This window comes from Pleurodeles waltl, chromosome 5, assembly GCF_031143425.1.
Source record: "Pleurodeles waltl isolate 20211129_DDA chromosome 5, aPleWal1.hap1.20221129, whole genome shotgun sequence".
Lineage (NCBI taxonomy): Eukaryota > Metazoa > Chordata > Amphibia > Caudata > Salamandridae > Pleurodeles > Pleurodeles waltl.
Window position 1 is genome coordinate 1,668,540,780 of NC_090444.1, and position 27,178 is coordinate 1,668,567,957.

A 27,178-nucleotide genomic window follows, 5' to 3' on the forward strand; every position below is an offset into this window, starting at 1 on the left:
AATTAAAAAATGCAAAAAAGATCTGTTTTAAAATAGTGGATGATAGTCGTCAATTTTTTAGAAAAAAATATGCAGTCTAGTTTCTTTTTTAGAATAAGAAGTGATAATGGACTATGTGGTTAAGGGCATTCTAAAAAGGACAATCTAGACATTGGGACTCTATGGTCCTGTTGAAGACAACCGCCGAAAGGTGTCGACTGTCCCCTATTTGTATGCATTGTCGGTGAGAAAACCTACATAAAATATTGAATCCATGCCTGTGGTGCCGCCTAATTCCTGCTGAGAGGAAAAGAAATTGGAGTAGCAGGATTCTTTGGTCCCCATTAATTTTTCCATAGGGATTCTGAACAGTGATAGCACCTGAAGCACTGGACAGAATTACACCAAATTTGACAGAAAGATAGCTCTTGGTTCAGAAAGTGCCCTTTTTAGGTCAAACTTAGCAGCGCACGAGCGCTGCTTTTCCGATGTGTTGGGATGTATCTGGGCTTTTAACCACGCTCACCACTACCACTCACTCGTGGGCGTGGGCTTGCCCTTCAAAAGTCCTTTGATGATATTGGTAAATGCTTTCGGTTTGTCCATTCTTGGTTTTGTTACCGCCCTGGCCATCGTCCCTATTACATGGCTAATTGCACTTTTGCCGATTAGTTTGGCTGTGAATGAACTTCTTTTCCCTTTTATGTCTCTTCAGGCTGATGCTCATAGTGGCTGTGGCACCTTGAATCAGTTTGCTTATGTGAAACTGTTTTACTTTTAATTTTCAATTTATGTAGCCAGAAAAGTCCGGTTAGGAGTTTACAACGCTCGCTGACTGCCACCTCCCGGGGGTACTTGTGAAAACTATTGTAGGGCGCTGCTCTGCCCCCTGCAGCCCTGGGGACTGTCAGGTCCCTGGGGTACCAATGTAAAACTAATGCGGGAGGCTGCCCGGTGACCCGCAGCCCTGGGGACCACCACCTCCCCGGGGCATTAATCAAAAGTAATGTGGGGGCTGGGCAAACTAATGTGCCTGCCCGCTACCCCCCGGAGACCACCACCTCCCAAGGGCTATTGATGTTGGAGGGGGCTCCTGCTATGTCTAGGGGTGCCCTTCCCAGGACATACCTGTTTGCAGTGACTTGGCAGAAGCTGAAAGTCAGAGCAGACAAACACTCCGCTTGCAGTGAGGGAGAGCTGTCAAACAGCTCTTCCTCACTGCGAGCGGAGGTTTCCTCTGTTTCCCTGCCCACAGAGATGCAAGCAGCTCCCTCCTTGTGAACATCAATGCCCACTCCCACAAGAGATGGGGAACTGGCTGGGACTGCGGAAACCTTCAGGCTCCCCCTGCAGTCTCCAATATTGTCACTGGGTGCCCTACTGAAAAAAACTGAATGTTAAAGTGATGTTACAGATAAATCAATATATCAGTAACAGTATTAGTGTTTTGAACTAAAAAAAACACAGAAATTCATTCTCATTTGAGATGTCATTAATGATGTCACAGAACATGTCATGAGAGCTGTAATATGTGAAATAATAAGCAGCACATGGCGAGGGCATGGCACAAGTTATAGTTAATTCTGCTGACTATAACTGGTAAATTTGTGTGGCTTCTTTGAGTTCATATTGTTGTCACTGACATATTCACCTAACTCTCACATTTGTTTTTTTTCAGTGAATTTCTGCAGGTTTTTAATGTAAATTAATATTTTATTACCATACGTAAAGCCAACTGCCCCACCGCACATGGCGTTCAGCTGTGCACTGCATATGGCCAGGGCCACTAGCAACTCCCCCACAGGCAGCCAATTCCAACTGTGAACGGCCTTTAACAGTGCCCGCCAGGCCCTCTGGCCAAACCCCCGACAGGCTACCAACCCCACGCTTTCACAGCCTTTGGAGTGGCAGCATAGGTTTGGCCTTTAACCCCAGGCACCCCATCTCAAAACATAAATATTAAGGGAAGGGGGCAAGCAGCTCCCCTGACTGAGCCTTCTCAAGCCATGGAGACCCAATCCTCTGAGGAGGTCCATTTATTAAAAGGGCCCAGTCCCCCAGGGCCACCGTTACTAATAGGTGGGTGTCCCGATGCCCACCCAGGGCACTCAGCAAGCATCACATTGGAGACCAGTGGGGAGCCCCAAGGCCCCCACAGGCCCAGTCGGTTCTCCGCATGGTGTGGGAGTCAGTAGTGCTCCCGCCCGGAGGGAGCAGCTGCTTTTGGCATGCTCCCCCTCTGTGTGGGAGCAATGAGTTTTTTGTTTCAGTTGGACCTTACCCTCTCTGAAGGGTCACCCACAAACGTTTTGCCTTCCTCCTATTTGTTGCTGAATTTGTTTTGTTTTGGCCTTAGGTCTCTGTGCACTTTACCACTGCTAACCAGTGCTGAGGTACGTGTGCTCTACCCTTAACACATGGTACAACTGGCTTATAACCAATTGGCAGAATTAATTTACTTAAAAGTCCCTAGTAAAGTGGTACTACACATGCACAGGGCCTGTAAATTAAATGCTACTAGTAGGTCTGCAGCACTGATTTTGCCACTCCGTCAAGTAGACCTTTGAGCATGTCTCAGGCCTGCCATTGCAGAACCTGTGTGCAGCTTTAAACTATCAGGTCGACCTGGCAAGTTAACCCTCTTTCCAGGCCCAAACTTCCCTTTTTAATAAATATAACTTACCCCTAAGGTAGGCCCTGGACAGCCCCATGGGCAGGGTGCAGTGTATTTAAAAAAAAAATGTTTTACATGGCCTAGTAATGAAAAACTCTTAAATTCGTTTTTCAGTACTGTATAGCCTATCTCTCCCAGAGAGTAACATTGGAGTTGGCGTATTAAATATTATAAGTGTAATTTCCAAATGGGAAGAAATAACTGATTTATGTTTGGTGTCTCTGGAATTCTAATTTAAAAAAATAACTTATGGTGAAGTCAGATTTCAAATTACAATTTTGAAAATGTAACTTTTAGAAAGTTGGCATTTTCTTGCCTTAGCCGTTTGGGCCCATATTTATACTTTTTCACGCAAAACTGCGTTAGCGCAGTTTTGCGTGAAAAAGTATAGCGCCGGATAGCACCATTGCAAGACGACGGCTGGGCGCCATATTTATGGAATGGCGCTAGCCAGTGCTAATGCTCTGTTAGCGTCCTTGTAAAGGACGCAAACAGGGTGGGGGAGGTGTAGGGGAAACCGGAGCTTGTGTGCTGAATTATGGCGCACAAATCCTTGTAAAGGACGCAAACATGGTGGGGAGGCGTAGGGGAAACTGGAGCTTGTGCACCGAATTATGGCACTACACTGTTTAGAGGCAAAAAAATGCCTCTAAGCAGTGTAGCGCCATTTTCTGGAGTACAACTCCCCATGGACATGGTTCCTGTGTTAGTAAAGACAGGTGCCATGCTCACCACCCTAATGGCCATGCCCAGGGGACAAACGCCCCCTGGGCATGGTCATTGGGGCCAACGCCGTGCAGGGGGCCCTGAGTCAGGGCCCCTGAGCATGAAAATAAAATACTTACCGGGACTTACCTGGGATGGGTCCCCTATCCTGTGATGTCCCTCTGGTGTGGGTGGAGGTGGGTGGGGGTGTCCCTGGGGCCAGGGAAGGGCTCCTGTGGGCTCTTACCATGGTCTTTGACCATGGAAATATGCCTACAGGTCCCCTAACACCTGCCCATACCCAGGCATTAAATAATGGCGCTGAGCAAGCTTAGTGCCATTATTTAAGGCCCCCATTCCACCGTGCTGGATTTTAGCACGGGGATAAATATGGCGCTAAGCCCGTATCGTCCTTTTCTGGACGGGAATGCCTACCCTGCATCTAGTTCTGTCTTAACACAAAGGGCCTAATGACTGTGAATTGTCACTTCATCCAGCTTGAGCCAGAGCAGGGAAGGTAGGGAATTCCATGCACTTCAAAGACACTGTCTAGAAGTTTCTCCCACCTTCCAGAACTAGGGTACAAGGGTATAAAAGAAGGACCTCAGACACCAACTCTTCAATACACTTCTGGACCTATTGATACTCTGCCAGGAAGAAGGGGTGTTTTGCTGTTGAAGAGACTGCTGCTCTGCTGGACTGTTACTCTGATGGCGCTAGTGCCATGCTGTGCTGACCTGCTGCCTGCAACCTTCTTGCCTGGGAATGAGGGGCTGGACCCGCAGCTCATCTTGAACTCAGGACCCCAGAGTGGCTCAAAGGGCCAGTCTGCTGGCCTCCTGATCTGAGCCTCCAAGGTGGTGAACTTTGCAGGAAGCTGGCTCCTTGCTCCAGCTTTTCTCCTGGTCTTTGTCTTCTACTCTCCTTCTGGGTGCAGAAGACATAACCTTTCCCCAAACTGTCCTCAGGGGGTGTAATTGGGCTACCCTCACTGGCCCTTGAAGAGATCCACTGGTCCAGCAGTCGACTGTGGCAAAGTCCTTAGTCCTTCAGTAATCTGGGGGCTTGTCCTTCCAGTAGTCCATGGCTGTTGTCACTGTTGCAGGCCCAGTTAAAAGCACATTTAAAGGACAAATGAACTCTCTCTCCCTTGTGCAAGAGTTTTTAAAAGGGGGTAGTAGAAGCCAGGCACCCCAAAGCCAATCTGAGGGTCCATATCAGCTCTCCACCCCTGTACCAACCCTCCTGCACAGCTAGCTGGTACAGTCTAAGATGGCGCCGTCCAGACGTCACTGGTTATATCTCCTCTGGGGGCCTCAGTCCTGCCTCTTGCTAACATCACTGCCAGGGCCTTTCTCACCAAAACCTCAAAGAGAAACCCCCTTTTGTAATGGCTCAATTTGTTTGGTCTTCATTTGTGGTGGGTGTGTGCTGTCCCTAGTAATTAACAGATGTAGTTTGTCTTCTGTACCCCTTCCTCCAGAGGAAGTGAGGGAAGCACTGTTAAATACTTCTGTGTGGGGAGGCCTCTGTTCCATCTGCTGGGGAAAAATGTAATTAACTTGACCCACCAGGGCCAGGACTGTGATCCTGAGTTGAGCCAGGGAAAGATTAATGTTCTGGACGGCCTGTTAAGTGTACATGTATGAGCTTGGGACCTGCATATATGAACTGGATGCACACTTTCCACCCCAGCTTCATACAGAACCTTGTAGGTTTTAGGGAAGATTTCCCCCTCGATGTATAATAAAGTGTCACTGCAGACAAAACAGTAAACCATGCTGACTTTACCTCTGAGAGCCCACTAATATTATGAGGCATGGCCTAGGTCAATATCTAACCCTAGAGAGTCCCCTCTACTCCATGCTACCTGTGAGCGTTACCAGGCTGTCCACCACAGGAGTTTCACACACGTGTATGCTCGTGTTCACGTGTAAGCAGGCATTTGCCACTTACCCTAGCTGTGTCACAGAGGTCTTATGTTAAAAGGCAGACACTGGTGGTAAACGTGTTGGCTGGTTATAGTGTGAATATGGTGGTTGGGCCCATTTAGTGACATTCACCCACAGTAAAAAAAAAGCCAAAACCAGATGATCAAAAAGCAAAACATCCAGGTGTACAAATTGGCAGAACCATTTTTGCACCAGTAGGGCTTTCAATGATGTGAAAAATAGAAAATTGCCAACACTTCTAGATCACCTTGCTTCTAACATTGCTGATGCATTACCTAAAATCAAAGCATTACCTAGAATCAATGCAGAATGTATGACTATGTGTGTTATGACTGTGCAAAGCTGCTGTGCTTTAAATATCCTTCTGGAAAAGGTAGACAGAATCCGCCATGTGTTGAAGGTACAACAGTTCTGTAACATTATAACTGATAAAAGTAAGCTAATTGATGCTTATATAACATACATGAATAATATCTCTCATGAAGCAAGAGCTTTTGAGGAGTATAGCTAATGAGAATTGGATGGCTCCTTGTTTGATGAGGGTGTAAAGACATTTAGAAAGGTTGATTAGTAGTTTGATACAATAGGAGGGAGTATGTTGCGTTCTATTCTAATCTGAATGATAATCGTGTTAATTTGTGCATTTGGTTGCATTCCTTTGCCTAAAATGTTTAAAGCAATATTTTATAAAATGTGAGTTAGCAAAGTTGGTGAATAACAGCAAGGGTAACCTTTACAAAATGAAGTTATCAAAGCTCAAGCCTGCAATGACATTAAGATGTTGGAGGAATCGAGGTGGAAAAGACAGAAGTGATACTGACTGTACAATGAATGCAGTCTTGAAAATTTAGGGATGATTGTAGTTACCAGAGGGGTGATTTAATGAGACTTTTATCCAATTTAAATCAAATTTGCATATTACCATTAATCCATTGTAATTGAAATAATAGTGCTGTGATGTGCAGAACCATTTTTTATGACCTATGTTTGGCAAGGTCTCACCTCTATTTTGTTTTTGTAACTGTTGATGCTTCAAAATATATATTGGGTGTTTATATATCTCATTGACACCATTTTCGGTAAAATGTGCATTATTTGTTTTTGCAATGACATGTTGTTCTTCAAGAACTCACAGAAAAGCTTTTAGATTCTTTTAAAGGCCCTTCCTGCTCGCTCACTTTAGGCCGTTCATCTATGAATCTTTTCATTGCTTATGTAACAAAACGTGTTCTGACATCTCTGACAACATTAGTCCAGAGGGGGATTTTTTTTTTTTTTTTTAACAGAATAGTGCTATGATGGTGGTATTACATGATGTTTTATAATGTTGTATTTTGATTTGATATGGTATTAGTACATCTGCTTACTCGATGCTGACTATGGAATTTACATTGCTTTCTTTTGTGGAAATCATTATAATAGGCCTTTGATTTAGGGTTGAATCATGACTATTTAGTGAGCCTGTAGGGATGCTGCCAACGTTTTATCAATTTGCTGCATATCCTGGATTTAGTCTACTTTCCATATTTTATTTACTGTTGAGACTCTTTAAAATACTTAGGGGCATTTTAACAAGGAGTGGTACAGCGCAGGCGCTGCGCCAAAATTGGCAGCGCCATACTACATAACTTCTAAAATAAGATGCGCCACATTTACTAGAATACAGAGCATCCCTGTATTTCCCCATGTGCCGGCACTAACTTAGCTGCTGAGCACCAACGCAGCCAGCCTTGCGCATTGGCACTGTGGGGGCGATTTTTTTGTGCAGGAAATGATATAAATAATAAAAAACAATTACAAATAATTAAAAAAATAACTTACCTCTTCCCGTCGCAGCCGCCGCCACCTGACCCCTCCATCCTCTTCTGGTGTCCCAGCATTCACTGCTGGGACACCATCACAGTCTCCCCAGCACTCCTGGTGCTTTTTTCATGTAAAACCTTGCATGAAAGCAGCGCCATGATTGGTCTGCGCGGCAGTGACTGCGGATCAGACACAGCCCTGGGGTCTGTGCAGTTTCTCCAGCCTGGCTGGTAAAAACATCCAGGCTGGAGAAACCTAAGTGCACCTCAGAGGGCCTCAGACGGCCGGCCAAACACACATGCGCACTTAGGTACACTCTCCCCTCCTTCCGTGGACTAACCCCGCCCCTCCCGACACTGCTGGCTGTTTGCCAGAAGCAGAAAAATAAAACAATAGTAAACTATCGTTTTATTTTTCTGCTTCTGGCACAGCCAGTGGAGCAACACTCCTTCGCCTTAGCGAAGGAGCCGCCCCTGCACAACATTAACAAAGTAAAGAAGCAAGGCTTGAAAAATTTGCAAGATTAAAATAAAGAGACAGACATTGTAGGGTGGTGGAAGAAAATGTGACAGCCAAAAATTCAACCACTCTGGTATTCAGCTGCTTAGGTGGCAGGAAGCACGGTCCTATGGTAAACATTGGTCCCTGAATTTATTTGTTTTAGTTTACAAATTTAGCTTGCCTGTTTGTCAAATATTAAGGACACTGCACCTTGGAAAATGAGCCTCTTTGGACTATTTGTCTAATTTTCAATTATTTTTGCAAGCCATTTCAAGCATTTTAAGGTCCAGATTTACAACATTTTCCGCAACGCACCACATCGTTCAAATTTGCTTTGCTGCTTTCTTCAGTGGGGGAAAACACAGCACTACACCATATCTACAAGGAATGGCCTGCTGCTGATGTCATCGCCTGTGCTGGTGCACAAACAGGCTAACTTGCAGGATGCAGAGCCTTGCGCCATGTGCTGGAGGTGAGTGTGCGCCGAGAGCCCGTGCTTTGCCCTTCCAGCACAAATTCCTACAAGCTAGACGGTCCAACGCAATGAGCATGTGCTTTCCCCTTGTTTGTGCTTGCCTCAAGTAGGTCTTCGTTTTTTAGCCTAGTCTTGCTATTTGATGGGCTTTGCAATGATCTTCCCTAGTAACACCCCATGACGCAAAGCAGAGTACAGCGGCATATAGTAGCGCTAAGTGTTTGTTTGCACTTTGAAAAGTTTTCCTTTCCAGCGCAAAATACTTTTGCCACTACTTTTGCCACTGAATATTAAGTAGCATAGTATTATTCCTCTGTATTTATGGAATCGTCACAAGCCGCACATCAGCAAGAGGAACAGAAAAAATATATCTGTCTCACAAATTGTGGGAAAACACGTGGCTTTTTGACATAGGACTGGCCTATGCATTATTGACCACATAATTCATGTTAAAACACACGTTCACATATTACAGAAGGAAGTATGAGGCATAAAAGGTAAGAAGTTATTTCCCGAAATCTGCAATACTTTTTTAAAATTAAGTAATAAAGGATTGAGAAGCTCTCCCTCAGGCGTGTACAGTTTAGAAAATGAATAGGACACATTAAAGGGAGAAGGCTAGTTGTCAGGCTGTTGTCCTTGGAGACAGGTCTGGTTCCAAACAAACAAAGAACGTGCCCAATATCAGAGCGTAAAATCTTTCCGCTGAATGATGCCTTGCAGACCACACCTAGGGGTGCACTTCCACATTTCACTCAAGCATTCAGAATGGGTGTTATCTCTGCTAGGAAGCTGTCTGCTATTTACGTTATTATGATGCACTAGGCCTCTTTCTATGAATAATCTTTCAGTCAGAACCCCTTTCAATGGGCCACAGGTTAAGCAGGGGTCACTGGGCCCACCTCTAGTGATTGAGGTATTTAACTCTTGATGTCCCAGCCCTATGGATCCCGCTCAGTTGAACCAAGAACCCCTTCTGCACCTGACTCTCAGTTGGGTAGTGCCAGACAAGCAGTCAAGGCTTCCCTTTTGGGGGGACCTGGTGGGTGAGCGTAGATACAGATCATTGAACATGATTCATAACTCAATGTGCAAGCAGCGCGGAAAATAAATCAATGAAAAGAAGTATTGTGAATTCTACACATGCAAATATAAACAACATTCAAAAGCAATAGCACTGTCTCCCTTTAGGCCACTCCATGTCCCACTAACTTTAGTGCAATGGATTTGATGTTATTCCCCATTCACTGCTGGCCACATCCAGGGAATGTAAACGATGTGGTCGTGCTTAAGAGTTTTCCCCTCTCACTCCTTTTGGAAGTTCAGTCACAAGAGTCTACGGGGTTACAGTACTGATCTTAGTATGTCCCCCAGACCCCCAAAGGCCCAGTTCTTGGCTTACTCGCTCTTCTGGTGGTAAGGAACTCCTCAGTGGCACAGGAAAGTCCTGTGCCAGCTCACAAAAGTCGAGCTGTACACTCTCTCCTCTGAGCTGTGCTACCAGCTGGTTCTAGCGATTGGGGTTGTGCCCGCTCTGGTGATCCATGGTAACCCTCACTTCCCTTCGCGAGGGGGAAGGTTGATCTTCTTGCTCTGAAGAGGCTCTGGCGATGTCCCGTGATCCTTGGGCTTCCTTTGGTACATTTTGTAGTATGTGGGCCAGACACCAGTGCCAGATTACGAAATAGGCAAAGTCGGAATTGACCTATGGGCCCTACTACTTACAGGGGCCCTGTGACAACGGATCAAAATAAAATTGATTTGATCTTGAAAGAAAATTACAATAAAGCTTTCTCAAGTTGTTTCCAAAAGATAGAAAAACATTAATCAACACAAAGAAATTAACATTTTACATTAAAGACTCTATAGAGAAAATACTGTATTAAAGTAATGCACCCATTAACAGCTTAAAGTACATAAACCACAGACATCAGATTCACATAACAGTTTGTCTCTTAAAAGCTCATCTTATGTCAGTTTGTGAAAAATTCAGTGCAAACTAAGTACGTGTAATGTTTAGTTTGGTGTAATAAAATTGGTTTATTAAAATTTTTGGTTGGTACAATTAAAAACGTATTAGGAGATAATTTTCGAAGGGGGGGCTGAAATTGTGACTGCCTAGGGGCCTTCACAGGGTTTAATCCGGCACTGCCGAACACACCTTGGTCACAGCAGCACTTTCTTGGTCCTGGGCGACTACCCAAACCCTTGGTTCCAGCATCTCTGGCGGTCCCACCTGGCCTACAAGGTCACCACCACAGCACTAACAAGTCTGGTTGCGCTGATCTGGTGTTGCTGTTCACGGTGGCATCCTCTCTGGCACACAGGGCCACCCACCACAAAGTTATGCAGGGATGGCATCCTCCACACAACCTTTGCTCCTCGACTCAGTCCATGGTGGCCCCTCCTGGCACACCAGGGTCACCAAATCGCATACAGAATCTGACCTGATTGGTTCAAGAATGGATCCCTCCCGCCTTGCACAGGTAGTCCTCACTGTAGGGCTCCCGCGGGACCTTGCTCCTTACAACCCTCTCCTCTTCTTCACAGGGCATACTGGTCTTAACGAGCAGGCAGGTGTTGGTGCTCCAGGGCTGGTGGTCTTCGTTTCCCTGGGTGATATCCCTTCACCCAGCAGGGAAACTAGCAGGATTGGGCCCCTTGTCCTCGTCACAAGCAGAAGTTTTGCTGAGTTTTACCTTCCCATACAGCCTGAATGTATTATGCCACCACAAGCATAACTACATGCAGCGGATGCCTTCAGTCTGCATGCATTATTCAGTACTGCAGCCTTTCTGTATTGTGCCAGAGTGTATTATTCTAAAAACACACACTGCCAGCATTAACACATTTACCATGTGTGCACTGTCCCACACTTCATCTTTTGTGTAGTGTACTTCTTGAAAGCACTTGTGCACTCAACAAATGCTTCCATCATGCATTCCCTTCCACATCCACCTGGTTCTGTTCACTACTGCTCATCACTACAAGGTATGTTGCCACCACTGCTGCATAACTCCTGGGGAAGGGGGTAGCTTTCCACTGCTATGAGGCCACTGTGAGAGTAGTGCTTTGGGAGCCCCTCCCAGTCCAACAATACCTCAATCAGTGAGACAGGCCTTTGTTTTAGCTCACACATATGATCTGTGATCACCTATGGCATTAGGAATCCAGACGATAGTACAGTTGGGCAGGGCAGGGGTACATCTCTTGCCATGCAGAGGATTTTTGTGTCCCAACACTTTCTTTGACTTGTACGCTTCTTGGAGCAGCATATGGGCTTCGTCTAGACCCATTACTAAAAGAGGTATGCAATAATAATTTCCCTGGCTCCAACATAGATAACCCACCGAATGGAAATATTCCTCCATTATTACTCTTTATTTGTGATTAAGCTTTCTAAAGTTCTGTTTCTTCACCGTCTACCACTTTCACCTACCCTTTGATCTGCCATGTGTCATGCGGGTTTTGTCAAGTACGACCTTTTTATTTTTAAAAATTGTTTAGGACAGCCTGAAATGTGAATAAATCAATGAAGTATTGATGAAATTCAGAGTAATACAGTTTTGCACCACTCTCCCAGATACACACTGAGGGCTAAACGCAGGATATGACTACTGCATTGAGGCATTGGGTGTTCAACACAGTTGCAATTAAAAACACACCACATCTCACACAGATGTACACTCAAGACTACAGTCAGGGCTATGGACACTGCAATGAAATAAAGGCAGAAATTCAGTGAGGCAGTGAGTGTTCAACAAAGGCACGCTTCCATGTACACCATCACTCACTCAGATAAACATTATGGGCTACAGTCAGAGATATGAATACGGCAATGAAGGCAATGGGACAGGGAAGCAGTGGGTTTGTAATACAGCCACTGTGATGTAGTACCCTCTCCGTCAAACTCTAAATCAGGTCTACAGTCTCAGCTTCACTCAGAACTCTCCACACTTCAAATGGAGGCAAAGGTAGTGTGACATAGTCAGGGAGCACCACATATACAAGATTTCCAACACTGACACTCACTCAGAAACACACTCAGGGCTGGAGTCAAGGATGTCAACACTACCATGTAGGCAAATGAACAGGGAGGCAGAAGGTATCTAACACTGGTAAAGGTTCCCAACCACCACCACTCACTCAGTGACAAACTGAGGGCCACAGTTTGGAAAATGCATACTCCAATGGTGTTGGAAAATGGGTTATTGGTAAGGGCAGGTAGGTACCTACACCTAGCAACAAGCAAAACAGTAATTAAATAAAACACAGGAAACAGTTTAAAAATCCAAAACCAATTTATAAAAATAGTTTATATTTTTATCTTTAAAATGACACAAAAACGAATAAAATTGGATAAAGGGAACCGGAGATATGAATTTTTAAAGAATTATTATTTTTCTAGCGCTTAGAAACAAAAAGTGCCAATCGGGTCATCTGGTTGCAACAGGACCGGGGCAAAGTCAAAGTTTCAGGCCGACCGCGATGGAGCCCTGCTCGGCTACAAGTCGCAGGAGGCCTCGGTTAAAAAGTTACCTTCTGACTTAGGCCCTCATTCTGACCTTGGCGGTCTTTTCGCAAGACCGCCGAGTTACCGCCGCGGTAAAGACCGCCGACCGCGGCGGTATGCCGCTGCGCGTATTCCGACCGCTGGGAGCGTTCCGCCGGAATACCGCCAGCAGCCACACTGGCGGTCGGTGGGAAAGTGGAGACTGGTCAACCTCCACCGCCACGCCAGCAGAACACCGCCCCCAGAATTACGACCCACATTTCTGTGTGGCGGTCTTCTGTTGGCGGTCTTCTGTTGGCGGTCACGTCCCTATGGCTCCCGTCGCCTCCCGGAGGACCAACGCACAAGGTAAGTTGATCGTCCGTGAGGGGAGGGGGTGGGGGGGTGTTGTGTGATGTGTGCGTGCATGGGGGAGTGCGTGTGAGTGTGTAGAGGGGGTGTGTGAGTGCGTGCATGCGGGCGGGGAGTGCTGCTGTGCCTATGGGCGATGTGTGTAGTTCGGCGGGTGCGCATGTCGGCATGTATGTGTGCGGGTATGTGTCCCCGTTGTGTATGTGTGTGTGTAGGGGGTGTGTATATGTGCATGTTGGGGGTGTGTGCATGTCGGGGTGCGTGTATGTGCATGTCGGGGTGGGGGTGGGGAGGGGGTTCGTACCACCTCTGGGGGGTGGCAGGGGGGTGGAGGGTGTGGGGGGAGGACTCGGGGGGGCAGTGGGGGGTGGGGGAGACCCCTATCAGTGCCAGGGAAGGAATTCCCTGGCCCCGATAGTGCCTACCGCCATGGTTCGCATGGCGGTTCCCGAACGCCAGAAACCGCGGCGGTAAGCAGGGTCATGATACCGTTGGCGGTCTTGGGTCGACCGCCGGACCGGAGTGTGCAGACTCCAGCCCGTCGGTCATGACCACCGTGGCTGTCGGTGTGGGGAAGTGGCAGTCGGTCGCGGCGGTGACCGCCGCGGTCAGAATGCCATTTTTAATACCGCCGGTCTGTTCGTGGTCCGACCGCCGCCTCTCCGCCGACCGCCAAGGTCAGAATGAGGGCCTTAGTCTTTATTTTGAAGTTTTTCTTCACCGGGACGAACCTGCCAGTTGAATCCGACCTCCTGGAGCCCTTGTCCGGATACGCGATGTGGGTTTCCTCGGTGGAGACTTTTACCTTCGGACTTAGTCGTTTTTTCGAGATGAAAATCCTTCGACCGGGGTAAACCTGGATCTTGATCCGACGTCCGTGGAGCCCTTCTCGGATACGATGGCTGGGAGGTCCCGGTCAACTTTTTCCCTTCGGACTTAGTCTCTTTTTCTGAGGTTTTTCTTTACCGGGACGAACCACTAAGTCAGGCCGGGTCGCGGTTGAGGCAAGCCGGCTAGAATTTCCGCGGCGGGTCGGTCCCTCTCTGGAGCTTTTTTTCAAAAATTCTCAAATCTTTTCCAAACTTCTGGGGCTTCACCCAGATGTTCTTTTAAGGTTCTTTTGGGGTCCACAGCTCACCCCAAGGGTCCAGAAGTTCTGTGATGGTCCTTGGGGGGTGCGGACTTCAACTCCCAGAATGCACCTGGCGCAACCTCCTTTTTGGCCACTGGACAGTGGTCAGCTGGTCACTTTTCAGGAGTTGGTGCAGGGGGACTCTGGATAGCAATTTTTCACCTGTAGCAAACAGGGAGTCCCTCCTTGAACCAGTTGAAGCCAGGCAAAGTCCTTCTTGTGGTGAAGCCCAAGTGTGCAGCTGGTGCAGTCCTTCTGAGTGCAGGTTCCAGGTGCAGGTCAGGGGTCCAGCAGGGCAGTCCTTCTTCTCCTTTAGTTCTTTTCTTCTTGAAATCTGGCGGGGATCTGAGGTGTGGGGGCAGGTCTGCCAGTTTTATCCTTGCTCCTGGGTGAAAAGCAGGGGGGTCCTGGTCCTCCAATCAGGTACAGGGTCGTCCCCCTGTGATGACCACTTCCTGGGAAGTGTGGCAAAAATCCATCCCAAAAGGCAACAGTCTCTAAAAATCCAACATGGCTGAATCTGATTTTTGGAGGTTACATCTGGCTAAGCCCACCCACTGGTGTGGCTAAAAATCATAAACACACCCCTCTCCTGCCCTCTCCTAATCTAATCAAGGGGGCACCTAGTTGTCTGGGGTTGCAGGATGTGGGGGTGTTGCTGGGTGCTCCAGATGTCCTTCTCTGCCTTTGAAGACCAGTTTGGCAGCCCTCCCCCTTCCTGCCTCACCATCTGCTGAGGGGAGATTCTCTCCCCCAAGCACATTCCTTTGTGTGAAGCCAGGCCACTTCACACCTCATCAAGGCAGCTTGGCAAAAGCTGCTGCAGGCTGGCCAATCAGAGCACAGCAGCAAAAACAATGCAGAGCTGAAATTGGCAACTTTTTAGGTAAAGTCTAAACTTTTTACCTGAACAAGTTATATTAAATCCAACAACTGGAAGTTGTGGGATTTATTACAACAATTAATTTGATACCAAATTCTTGGTATGCAACATTTAAGGAGACTTTAAAATTTAAAATAAAGTCTCCCCATTCTAGCCTATGAAGGCCATTTACTTCAATGAGGGAAAAAACGAATTTGGCTGTTTTTACCTCACCAGGGCTTATAGATCTATTTTTATAAAGTCCCTGCTTATAGTTACATGGCACCCAGCCCTAGGGGCACATAGGGCACACCTTAGGGGTGACTTATATGTAAAAATAAGGTCGTTTAAGACTTTGGAAGTACTTTTAATTCCAAAGTCGAATTTGCATATAACTTTAATTTAAAAGCAGCCAGCAAGGCAGGCTTGCTTTTAAAATGACACTGGGCACTTCAGCAGTGCACCTAGGTGTGCACCACCTATGCTGTGGTCCCTTAACCTACATGCCCTACCATATACTAGGGACTTATAGGTAGGTTAACTTAGCCAATTATAATTAGCCTAATTTGCATATCCATTTTACACAGAGCACTGGCCCTGGGACTGGTAAGCAGTACCCAGGGCACAGCCAAGAGTCAGTAACCACCAGTACCTATCCAAAAAGTGTGGGGGTGATCAGGCAAAAAAAGGAGGACTTTCCTACAAATGGAGACAGCGATCCTGTGAGGCAGTGGGTATCAAGCATACCACTGCATAATCAGATGCATTCTCAGGGCTATGCTCAGGAATATGAACACTGATGGAGGCATAAATACAGAGAGGCTTGGGGTGTCCAAAATAGATACAAGTTCACCCACGCTACCACTCATACAGACACACTCAGATTACTACACTAAGAGAAATGAAAGCTCTGATGGCGATACAGGTACAGGTCAGCATAGAGGATTCAACACAGGCATAAAAGCATGCACAATCACACACTCTGATACACTTACATGGCTACACTTAGGGATACGAACACTCTTATGGAGGCATAGTTCAGTGAGTCTGTGGGTGTGCACCAAAGGTACAAGTTCACATGCATTGTCACTCTTCAAGTAGGAGGCATTGAGGCGTTCACACTGTAGTGAATGTGAACATCCCCTATGGAGGTAAAGGTAGAGGGAGGCAGTGGGTGTGCAACACAAGTACAAGGATACCCACACACACTCAGATATGCTCTCAGTTCTAGAGTCAGGGATATGAACATGCAGGGACACAGGTACAGTGAAGCAGGAACCTGCAAAGGAGAGATAAAGGGGAAGGGAGTATCTGGTAGGGAATTCAAGGCTACTCTAGGCGCACTGTGCCGGGAAGATTTTCTCCCCGCTTCTGGTTCATAAACCACACACGTGCAAGTGAGACACCATCACTATTCTCACCTATTGAGGTCAACTAGATCTTTGGACTTGGCAAAGAGTGCAGTAGTCAGAATCATTCAATCACAAATCAATGGCATTAAACCATAAACAATACTAGACACCATAAACAATTTAACACTAAATCAAACTGAATCAAGTTTCAAAGCTTTATTACAATCCCAAAATCAATGACACATATACAGTGCACAATACTAAATTATAAACATACATGAAAACCATATTCTGACCAAAACGTCTGAAAAGATTTAACCTACTAAAGATCAACACTGTTATCCACTCCAAAAGGATGACATGTGTATTAGCAACAACACAATATGCACATTATTATAAAATTTCAAAGTGGATGAAAATGACATCAGTAAATCATCCAAATGCAGTTTGGCATTCAACTTCAGATTTCAGGGCAGTGCCATTCCTGTCACTAACACAAATTTGGATTGCATGTGGGGAAGCAGACCAACATGTGGACAAAAGCAAAACTATAAGAAAGACAAAAATAATTTTGAAACATCTAAGCTAGGACAACTCACTATAAAAATGACGCTGGTGTTATTATCTATATGAAACAGAAACAAGAAACCACATTAAATTATACCTCTCCTCATGGGATAGAAAACAATAATAGTTCATCAGGCAGTCACCTTCTTCTGGCAACAGTTGACAGCAGCATCAAGGCAGTGCAGAACATGGGCTGTACATAGGACGAATCAGATGTTCAAAATTAGTTGAGCTTATTAATATTGAACCACATAACAAAATAAGACGATTGGACTAAGATGAGAAAACTCATCTAGGATTCAAAGAAACAGAGGGTGATAACAAACTTAAGCTAGAATAGACAGCCTCCGACAGAGCTCTGAACAACATCGAGACAGGGGACAGGACAACTCCGTGACTGACTCCAAGTGCAAAGTTTCTCACTAATTTAAAACAACCACAATCCTCTAGATTGGTCCTTCATGTGGGTGAACTTCAGACGTCAGATTCGATGACCAATGGCTGTTGAGGGTACCGCCAATTCTGCTATTTTTGCAGATCTTCTCAGCAAAAGTGCATTGTCATTTCCATGATTTCATACAATTCCCACAAAATATTACATTCCCTAATAGCTTGCAACATTGGGCTCTTCTCTCACGAAACTAAACCTATTTCACATAGGAATCATGAGTTTCCTGTCCTGTTCGCCAGCTAGAACAAATAATGCAACATCGTTATCAACAAGCATGGTTCTTGCCTTTAATACAAAGGGAAATTCAACATCACATTAATATCCTAGGAAAATAATTCAGGTCAGAGGAAACAGAATAAACAAGTGATTTTCCATTACTGCTGCAAAATAATTATTTCAGGCCTAGTCAGGCTAAGAAGCCCCAATACACATTAATACTTAATGCATTAATAAACACATTGCACACCTTACAATTCAATATTATTTAATTGGAACCATTATTTATAATAGATTAAACTAATTTAAATGTTCGTTTATTTTTCTCCACACATGTAACTCACATTAGTAAAATCCATTTAATTCAATATAAGCACTTGTAATTAATATTCATTTAATGCTCTCAATTTGTAATCTATATTTTAATGAAAACACTCAACGTTAGCTCATTTTAGTACTTTCATTTAATAAAATGCAAAACTCTCATGTTAAAATGTGGTGCACAATACAAATGGTGGCCACATGGGCCACCATTATTCCAACATATACATTTTAAATTTCCACATTAATTTCTCGGTTAGGCTTTTAAATGCACGTTAATTAATCACCATATGCTAACTTCTTTGTCTTTTGTATAATAATAAAATTTGAATTCCCTCACTACCAGACTTGGAAATCAATTGGCCAATGTTTATTGCACCGGCCGCGGCATTCTGAGTGGAGATTTGGGCACCAACACTCTTTCTTTTCACAAATGAAGCACTGCAAACCTCAATATGATCTTTCACATGAGATAATGAAATGTAATCTCCCCTTACTTAGAACAGCTAATATACACAAACCTACAAGCTTTCTTCACTCTGAGGTTGTCGAAAAGATTCATGAGCGGATACTCCAGGGCCAGCTTAAGGGCAATGCGACCGGTGCTGCCGCACTGGGGGCTGACCTAGGGAGGAGGAGTGCTGACCTCGTCCCTTGTGCATCCAGCTTTCAGCCAGCAATAAAATGTCAATATAACTCCTGTGATTAATGTTCCTGCTAAACAGAAAGTGATCGAAGTTTTGTCTAGTGGCAGTTTTAACTCACCTGTTGCAGAGAACGCATACTGTGCAAATCACAGATCTGTATCTTATGTAGGCAGGTGAGTGGATTACCGCTTTTGTCACAGGGATCCTTTTGTTAACGCAGTTCTTAACATACAACCCTAATACAGAACAGTGACGCTTATGAACTGTCATCAAAGAGCTGCATGCAAACTGCAAAAAATAGGTTAGGAAGTTTTGTTTTTTCCTCCCTGTTCTTTACTATCTAATCCTAATCTTGCTAAAAAGGTTTTGTTTGGGTAGATAAACATTTTTATTAGGAAAGCCAGCCTTTACCAGTGTATCAAAACAAATGAAATGTATGTGAAAGAGGGGCTATGGAGAGATGAGTGGCACCTTTGCCATGTGGTAGTGAGGGAACCCGAGCAGGAGGTTGGGGGAGGAGGGTGAAAATGATGGTCACACTGGGCACCACCAGCACTAAAGCCAGCCCTAGATACTGCACTTGAAACAATACAGTAAAAACTTAGCACATATCAAGGAAAAGCAAAAGTGCAATATGCTGACATTTTCAGTGAGTCACTAAGAGCCGCTTATTCAAAGGAGGTCTAAGAAATGCAGATTTTAAAAAGGAGGGTGCACCTTAAATAAATGAAAAGTGTATGTTGGAAGAGAAAAATCAAGAAAATCTAAGAAGAAGGGGTTGCAAAGGAACAACGAACAAACAAGCAAACAAAACAAAAAGCAAACCAAAAATAAAATGAAAAAACAAAACAAAAAAAAACATCTTCAAGACAGATAATAGGCAACATGAACTACAGAAGCAGTAGAATACTGGCATACCCTTACTCATCAAACTCAAAAGTGACAGGTGCCACGCCCTGGAAGTTACATCATCAATGACTGAGAGCCCTCCCTGGAACTGACAGAGGTGTAGGTGGGGTCACAAGGGTCGTTACATCATCTGAACATGTGTTAGTCATGTGTCAGTGTTCTACCACGTGGTCAGGGTTATGCGCCAGCCCCCAACGAATCAGAGCCCCCCTGGAGAGCAAGATGTGCTGTAGAGGAGTACACCCTTTTTGATCTGTATAATGCATATAAGAAGCCTCCTAAGCGGCCTATGCCCAACCGAGGTGCACCATCCTGAAAGAGATCTTTCGGTCATTATGAAGAGATACAACCTCCTCATCAAAAAGGCAGCCTCTGATGGTGGGTTGAACAATATCAATAGATATTATGGTAGCCTAATACCATCGGTATTGGATGAGAACGCAAAACAGAGTGCCCTTAAAGATGGGGGTTATGACGTTACGGGTTTTCAAGAGGAAGTTGTTAACACTTGTGTCAAAAGTGACTATTATAACTTTTGTTATGGTCATAAAGTTAATGATCCACAGCAGGAGGCTCACAAGTGTCTATACGACTCATACACATCAAGAACAATCCACCATATATGTGGCATGCTAGACACATACAAGGTATACAAGCTGTTAAGGGTGGTGTATGGGCAGTCTGAGGAAAGGAAATATGTCCACCTGATATAGTGAAGGTCTTGTCAACCACGCTCAAAGAGATCCGATACTCAAGCAAACCAGGTCCAAAACTCGAGCGTATGCAGTGGATGTGTACGTATTTTTAATAGAAGGATAATAGAAAGGGTCATAGAAAGATGTATGTGTGACATTCATTTTAAAAATAGAAAAAACGTATCTTTAACCCCCCCCAAGGCTGTTTTACAAAATGCTGAGTCCGACGGTAGTGGGTCCACATTGTATTATTTAATGTTACATACTTACTCACATTTAGAACGAGCATCAGAATGTTACTGCACAAGTTGCCTATGAGTTACACCCAGGATACATATGTATTGCCAGATTGGTATGTGTGCTGGTTAAAGGAAGAATAACTGAACTACACCCTGTAAATCTACATTATCTGAAGCTTTGTGAGCCACCCATGACGATGCAGTGTGACAGTCCTGAGTGTATCGCCAAATGGTGTATAAACGCGTGGCTACCTACAAAGGATGAATACTGGAGCACGTACAAATGCTGTACGCGGGAGTTAAGACTATCACCGACAACCAGGTTACACAGCACCTTGGAGCTTCTGACCGAATATTATTTCAGAAATAAAGGTTTTGTATTGTCCAGCCTAGAACTGTACGAACTTTTGAATGTCGTTAGTATCCTCAGTGTATAAAGTTATAGGAGAGGTGAGCGAGAAGTCGTGTCTAGAGCCATTGAGTGTATCTCTGTAAAAATATCCAAACTTGTAACGCTGAGGATGATTAGCGGCCTGGCCCCTAGCAATGTATGTAGCATGTGTCATACTATGTATAAGTAGTTAAAAGACAGCAAGCTGTCCAACAACAATGATAAGATGTGTACCAAGAAACTGTAAAGTATGCCGCATTTATGTGTTGCTAGCATCCTTTATTTTTAATAAAGTGTCCTTACACAAAACAAGTGCCTTTCATTTCATGAGTTGTAGCGGCTGATAACATGTCGGTGGACGGGTTAAGAAAGCTTTATTGTGACACAAGAGGGGTCGAGAGCTTCAGGAGCGCCCAAGCGCTGAATAAAAGGGATTTAGTAGAAAATGAGCCGGTAAACAGAAAGTGGGTGAAGACTTGGTTATCTGGGTAAGAGGTGTATCCACTCCTGAAGAAAACCAGGAGGCGTTTTAAGAGGAGACTTACATTGTTAATGCCAAATAGATTATCAATGGCAGGCGGACATAATCAATCTTCAGGATTCAGCAAAGCATAATAACGGAGCTTGATACATATTACCGGTCATAGATGTATTGTCCAATTGCACCTTTGCAGAAGCGCTAAGCGATAAAAGGGGGACTAGCGTCAAGGAGACTTTTAAAGTCATCTTCAGGAAAGGTCGAACCCCTCAAAAACTTCAGACGCAGGAAAATAATTTTTAAACAAATCGTTTCAGAAATGATTAAAACAGCACACTGTTCATCATTTTGTAACACACATGGAGGTAAAAGCAGCTGTTAGAGAGCATTTTAACAGAACTTTAAAGTCTAAAATGTGGAGATATTTCACGTCCTACAACACCTACGACACATGGATGCTCTACAGGCTTTATAGATGTTTATAATGCCAGTTACCAGAGAACCATCAGAATGTCTTCCGTAGAGGAAACGCCATATAGTTAATTAAAGGTCTTGAGAATAGGGTGCCGGTGTAAAGAAGCCTCTTTTAAAAGAAAGTTAGAGATTCAAAGTTGAAAGGGGTCTTTACGAAGGGTTACCATCAGACTTTTAGCAACAAGATATTTATAGTGCAAAGTGTGGAGCTTAAAAAGGATGTATATATTTACAGATTAAAGGACTACAACAGGGAAACGATGTCTGGTATCTTTTACAAGGAGAAGTTGCAAAAGGTACCTGACAATCCACACAGGATGAAAAAGTTGAAAAGATTCTGAAAAGGAAAGGTAGCAGGGCTAACAGGCAGGCCTTTGTCAAATGGATGGGATGGCTTGAGAAATTTAACAGTTGGGTGTTGGCTAGCTCCCGGCATGCTGTATGAGTACAGGCAGGTCTCACTGTAGGCATCAAGATGGAGACAATGCCATTATATATTACTCTGTCATCCAAAGCCTCAAAGGATATGTTTCCCAACAATCACATTTCTAATTCTACTGTGAAACTGGCTAAACCTGTGGACCTGAGAGTGACAACTTGTATGCATATAGGGCCTACATCAAGAGTATTCTAAATTACAGCCATGTCACCCTGGACACCCAGCTTTCAGCTGTGCTCTTCTACACAGATACATACGAACATCTTAAAGATAAGAAGCTAAACGGGGACGATCAAGATTTTATAAAAAAAGAGCAAGTTTTGCCGCAGGCACTAGACAGCTTAATCTCCTTGGAGATATACATTCGGACCTTTTGTTCCAAGATAAACTGCTAGTCAATGGTATTGACCTTAAGATCAAGCTTAACCGCAGCAAGGACTCATTCTGTGTCATCAGTGGGGATGCGGAGCAGTATAAACTGGTCATACTGTCCGCTAGCTTGTTTGTAAATAAAGTGAAAGTGCCACCAAGCAACAGACTGGCTCACGCCAACGCTTTACAGCTATTGAACGTCAAGTACACCATTAAAAAAGTAGCTCTGAAGATATTTAGCGCCCCAACAGGTACCAGATTAACCCAGCATCAAAATGTATTTCTGGGGCAACTACCAAAACTTTTTATCATCGGTTTTGTGGACACTACCGCTTTTAGCGGCCTCTATACCTCAAACTCTTTCAATTGTAAACACTACGACATCAACTACACTGCGCTGGTCCACGAGGGGTCTGTGATTCCTGCAAAACCTTACACACCTAGTTTTGGAACAGCAAATTTTATCAGGGAATATCTAGGTCTGGTTTTGATAACTGGGAAACACCTTCGGGACTCGGGAGTCATTGTATCAAGAGGAGAATATGGGGCTGGCTACACACTGTTCGCTTTCGATCTGACGCCTGACATGGAAGATGGTGACCACTATAATTTGATAAAAAATGGAAGTCTAAAAGCTGAAATACATTATAGTCAATCCTTGGCTACGAATGTAAACATGGTTGTATTTTCTGTATTCAACAGCGTCATTCAGGTGAACCACGCCCGACAGATTCTGTTCGACTATCTTTAAAATATTGTACAATGGACACTGTTCAGATATGCAAGTTCTTAAGCTGTCATAAATACGCTAAGAAATGCTTTTTAGGAGTTTTCCAAGCGATGGACTACCTAGAGAAATAGGGATAGAAAGACTCCGCACGCTCGTCTTTAACACAGATCCGCATTACAAGGGTGGAACACACTGGGTGGCCATGCTTTTGGATATAGACAAAGTTTCAATGTTTGACCGGTCAGTGGTGTTACCCGAAAATACCATCTATACAAAACCTATATTCAAGTATGAAAAAAAGCTGCTGCTAGGGTAGAGTATAACAAGATGCGGGTACAGAATTCTCTAGCCATCACATGTGGGAATCATTGTATATATTTTAATTGTAAAATGCCTGAGGGTATGACATTTAGAAATGTTTTTTAGTCTATATTCGAGCGATCTAGTAAACAATGACAGTATTGTTGTGAAATATGTAAAAGAAAATGCCAGGTCTGTGTCTAGCTCTGTTAAAACAGAATACGGTGTTTGTCAAAAGTGTGAGGTAGTGTAACACCTGTATGTGTAACGATAAATGTCTACAATAAAATAATTTACATTTGAATCTAGACAATACATCTTTATTCTGACACCAGGACACACATTTTTAAAAGGCTTTTAAAAGATGATGTGTGTTGAAAAGTTAAAAGTGTTTATTACAATCAGTTTTTAGTTGAAACATTACACTGATAAACTTACTAAATAAATAAATGAAAAAACATCCTTCAATATGTTATCCATTGCAAAATTATACACACAAACATTGAAATGCATATACATTAGATTGAAAGTCAGAAAAAAAACAAAAAAAACATCAGCCACGGATGCGCTTTGGACAGGATATTTTTTTTTTGTTTCCACAGAAGAAGCAGGTGGGCTCCAGGAGGTGGATAGCTGGGGAATGAATGATGCTGCTGGCAACTGGGGGCTTTCAAACTTTCAAGCATACGTCTGTGGTCGGCATTACTGATGATAGTCAAAGTAATGTTGAGTTCCGCGGAGGCGTGCAGAAACTAGTCCCAACCTCTAGGAGCGTTCTGAAGAACTAGTGTTTTGGGGTGTGTGAGACCTTTGACTAGGTCGTACATGTGGGACCCAACAACCGGCTGACCTTAATAGAGGAATTTGCCCCTCTCATTCCATGAGGTTAGGTCTTTAGAAGCTGACATTTTACTTAGCAACATTTGTGCTGTCCCTCTGTGCCTTCGACTTTTATTTTTTTAAAGTTCTTCAGCAAAGACGTCTGTGAATGGTGGTGGTGACGGCAGTGGTGGTTGTTGATCTTGAGGCATTGCAGGGGTTGGTGGAGGTGGTATAGAGTCAGCTCATTGTTTTCAGTATTCCATTGCTTGTGATATTGTAAAAAGTTTTGAAGAGCTCAGGAGTAAAGACCTGCTTTGTTGTGAGATTATAAATCAGTACGGTTCAAAATGTCTTTAATCTCGGCATCTAGATGTAGCATTTCATTTTTCCGTATATCCCAAGTGAAGCTCGTAGATGGGCCCAACTGTTCTAGCTGCTGGCGCGGCACCAGCTACATCTTTTGGGCATAATCCATCAGTTGCCTTCTAGGAGACTTGTAATTAACGGTATAGCTATGCCCAACAAAAAACGTGTAAAACCACCCGACTGCTTTACCAGTTTCTTCTTAGAAATGAGGGCAGCCCTTTAATTACTAAGCTTCTTGATAAGGTGATGCTTCTTTTTCAACACACAAAACTGGCTCTCTGATATAGGGAAATGACCTTTTAGGGTATTTTGGGCGATTTCTGAAATGGCAACCATTCGTCTGAAGTTGCGCACAGGATAGCCTTTCCTTGCTGTGACTAGCGTTTTTAGGAGGGCTAAATTACGGCGCAGACATGGTCAACACCTTACATTATAAGGTTTAGAGTGTAAATGTTACAAAAGACTTATTAACGATTCATTTTATAGGCTCTGGGTCTGGATGTAGGTGTGTTAGCAACGGGGAGATCAGGTGGGAAAATACCAGCATGTAGTTTGTAGTCTTCTAGAGTACTGGGTTTTAAGTCAACCAGTAAGTAGCCGTGGGGTTTCGAGGTAGCATCGTTAAAGGCTTCCAAATCAAACTGTGTGTTTCTGGGATACATCTGTTTAGCTCTGTTAGATATCTGCTGTTTGTCACAAGAGTTTTTTTAATAAAGTAAGATATGAGGAGTTGAGAGCTATAGAACGGCTGCTCTTACCCTTGTAAAACAACTTCTGCATGATGTAGCATATGCTTAGATTGCAATGATGCGAATATTGAGTTAAAGCTTTATCTATCTCAGGGTGATCCCCACCTTTACGCATAAGATTGTTTACAATCACCATGTTTACAAGGCCTGTAGGTAAAAATGTGTGGCTGTTGAGATGACTAGGTATGCCTTCTATAAATTTGATGTGGGGGAATCATAGAGATATTTCTGTTTAAAGATCTTGCCAGCATGAATAAAGCCCTTAAATATTGTTAGGGGTTTGGGATAAAAACCCGGGAGCATTTTGTAATAGCTTCTTTATAAAATAACTTTTTCCTCTGTTTGCGGGACCTGCTAAAACGCAGGAGAATGGATGTTGCAATCTGGTGTCCATAGTCGAGGGGATTTGAGATGCTAATGTACCTTTAATAATCGTACAGTAGGGTTTTGTAGTCTTCAGGCAGGGCCCTTTTCTCAAACACTACTTTTTAGAAATGGGGTCTTTGGTTGGCAGTCAGGTTACCCCCTGTCCAGGCAAGGACCCTAACTCTAGTCAGGGCAAAAGAGAAGTACCCTCAGCTAACCCCTGCTTACCCCCTTGTCACTTGGCACAAGCAGTAGGTTTAACTTCAGAGTGCTAGGTGTAAAGTATTTGTACCAACACACACAGTAACTTAATGAAAACACTACAAAATGACACAACACAGGTTTAGAAAAATAGAAAATATTTATCTAAACAAAACAAGACCAAAATGACAAAAATCTAGAATACACAAGTCAAGTTATCAATTTAAAAAGCAAAAAGAGTCTTTATGTAGTTTTTTAAACACACACTAACACTGTTAGCATGAAAATGTACCTTGGGTGCGTCAAAAATAACCCAGCCCGGGCAAGTGTGCATCAAAAAGGGCTTGCATTGCATTGATTTCAGTCACGAGCGAGACCTTGCATCGTTTCTCCTTTCGTCCGGTCTGGGCGCATCGTTTCTTCTCTCTGCAGGAGAGCAATGCGTTGATCCGGTCAGCACTCTCGGGTCTGGGCAGGCCTTGCGTTGTTTCTACACGCCCAGCGGTGTTTGCGACGGAAATCCATCCGCACGATGTTCCGAAAAACACGCAGTGCGGGTTGCGATCTCACCAGCCTCCGTCAATGATGCTGCACGTCATTGCTCCTGCTCCGTGCATCGATTCTTCGGCCGCTTTGCAGGCGAGTGGCAATTTTCAGCCGCGAAGCCGGCAGCTTGCCGATTTTACAGCCGCAGATCGGAGCTGCGTCGATCTTTTCCCCGCATGGCATTCTGTGCAGGGATTTCTTCTTCTTAGGCTGCCAGCTTCTCCTTTCAGGGTCCCAGGAACTGGATGGGCACCACAGGGTAGAGTAGGAGTCTCTCCAGAGACTCCAGGTACTGGCCGAGAGAAAGTCTTTGCTGTCCCTGGGACTTCAAACAACAGGAGGCAAGCTCTAAATCAAGCCCTTGGAGATCTTCACAAGATGGAAGGAACACAAAGTTCAGTCTTTGTCCTCTTACTCTGGCAGAAGCAGCAACTGCAGGATAGCTCCACAAAGCACAGTCACAGGCAGGGCAGCTCTTCTTCCTCAGCTCTTCGGCTCTTCTCAAGGCAGAGTTCCTCTTGGTTTCCAGAAGTGTTCTAAAGTCTGTGGTTTTGGGTGCCCTTCTTATAACCATTTTTTCCTTTGAAGTAGGCCTACTTC